Source organism: Bison bison, unplaced genomic scaffold, assembly GCF_000754665.1.
Source record: "Bison bison bison isolate TAMUID 2011002044 unplaced genomic scaffold, Bison_UMD1.0 scf7180017864516, whole genome shotgun sequence".
Lineage (NCBI taxonomy): Eukaryota > Metazoa > Chordata > Mammalia > Artiodactyla > Bovidae > Bison > Bison bison.
The window spans coordinates 6362337-6364463 of record NW_011495069.1 but is presented as its reverse complement, the minus strand read 5'-3'; the positions used below and the strand labels follow the sequence as shown (position 1 = coordinate 6364463).

General features: G+C 45.1%; 1 protein-coding gene across 1 annotated transcript in view; it reads right to left on the bottom strand.

The window, feature by feature from the left end:
• Positions 1 to 2127, bottom strand: part of TCEB3 (transcription elongation factor B (SIII), polypeptide 3 (110kDa, elongin A)) — a gene marked incomplete at its 5' end in the record, with an annotated part of 10714 nt that continues 8587 nt past the window's right edge. Inside the window, one exon of the mRNA XM_010830242.1 lies at positions 1 to 2124. The remainder of the gene's footprint in view (positions 2125 to 2127) is intronic.

The following is a 2127-nucleotide window of genomic DNA, read 5'->3' as shown; positions in this document are numbered from 1 at the left end:
TATGGGTATTGTTTTTTTTTTATTTAGACATGGAATTTTCCTTTCTTTTCATATAACTTATCTAATTAAAATATTCATCTTGGTAGTTACCACAAAAAAGTAACATAGAAAATCGTATTTACATTTTGGGACCAAAATACAAATGAAGAGCAAGATAATACCTTGCTCCTTTCCCTCCCACTTCCCGGAAAGAAAGAAAAAGCCCCAAAGAAACTGTTCATTACACCAAGGATCACAATGGGTTAATTTGCAATTTGGTGATTTGTGTGTAGTGTAGCACAGAAAAAAGGAATTGCACAAGTTTTCACAAATGAGACCAAAGGTTCAACATCAACCTGTGTCTGCTCTGCAGCCATTTCAACAATCCAGGAGAGGCGGTCGTTTGGAAACTCGGCTTCTCCTCTTCCCTCACCCTTCCCACCAAGTCATACCCTGATGCAGACACTCTTAGAGGGGGCGGGAGGAAGATCTGGCTCTATGTAAACGGGTGATCCAAAGATGGGGAGTGATGCTGGGGTGTGTCTTTTATTCCCTCCCTGCTCAAAGACTCCTAATGAAGGAAATTAAATCACACACAACTGAATCAAATACGGAAAACTGGTTTCAGTGGCAGAGACTTCAACACACAGGTAAAGAGACAAATTCAAGGTGTGGACACCGAGAGGAAGCTGTCCCAGGTGCTCATGTGGTTTTAGAGAAGAGGCTTCCTAGTATCACATTTGGGGAGCGGGCTGGGGGACTGGTGGAATGGTAATACATATGATCAAGAGAAAGAATGCTTTTACCCAGTTCAAAAATACAGCAAATTAAAACACAGCAATACTTGCGTCCCTCAGGCACCTTGCACAGCAATGCACACTGAACAACGCAGCTTTTGCTGCACAGACTTCTTGCTGTGTTGCTCTGCAATCTTCAGAATTAGCCTGAGGTCTACAGGATGGTTAAAAACAGTGGGCTCCATACTGTGAGCTTTGAGTGACCTTGTCAAAGGGACTACCAACTGCCAAGCTCCATGGGCTGCCACACTAACCACACCCTCAATCTGCTTCTCAGATTTCTAAAGGATGGCCATCTCCAATTTATAGTATCTACTTCTACCAGGGTCATGACTAAGGGGGTTCCTACTAGGTCACTGCCCTTCAACAGCCAAGAACACTGATGCTGTCCTCCTAGTTCTAATCTTTCGTCCTATGTCAACTCCAAAGTGAGATTCTCCCTTCCAAACCTGTGGATGCCCCTGTGGCTCAAACCCTTTCCTTAAACTGGTCCTTTCCTACAAATTCTGGCTTAAAAACTCAAAGGTAGAGAGAGTTTCAAGCTGCAGAGTTCTCTACAAAACATAGCAAATTGTGCTCTTTCAATCACATGATCTTAAAGAAAGGCAAAAACAAAACCGATTTCCAACATAGCATTACTTTTTAAAACCATTCAGCGATTCACAGGGAGTAAGAGATTAAAGTGCTGGTTTTTAAGTTGCATTGGGGGCCTACAAAAAGCCCCTCCAGGTGTTTGTCTTCTGCCCCATGCCAGTGGGGAGAGGGAAAAGTCAGGGAGGAAAAGGAGCCCCAAGTTTTGAATTAGAAACTGGAAACTGTAAAAATACTGGGGTTCTGTGTCCTCAAGTTAAGCCTCAAAAGAAGTGGGACCTGGCAAAAAGAATGGTGGGGCGGGGGGAAGACTCTAGAACGTCCCTTAATAAATACTATGTGATGAGTAGGGAAGAGATGCACCTGTGCAGGACCGCAGCGTGACACTGAGACGGGTTCCCAGAGGGAGGGGGCCGCCCTGAACACGCCAGTCTCCAGGCCAGGCTCCCCTTCCAGCACAGGCAGCCCGCAGCGCAGCGTGCCCCGCACAGGCTCCGGGGACACGCAGTCCTCTCTCCGGACCAGAGTCCGCTCAGGAGAGATGAACCGGGACAGGAGAAAGACTTCCACTAGGCTTCTAACAAAGAGCCCTGAAAATAAAAGGCTAAGTGTGTGGGAGAGGACCAAAACAGAACAGAACAGAAAAATTGGGGGCAGGGGGAGGTAATATAAATACAATCTGGGGGCAATATTTATTAATTAAAACTATGTCTTATAGTTTACAAAGAAGCTAATTAACAACAAAGGTACAATCGACCTT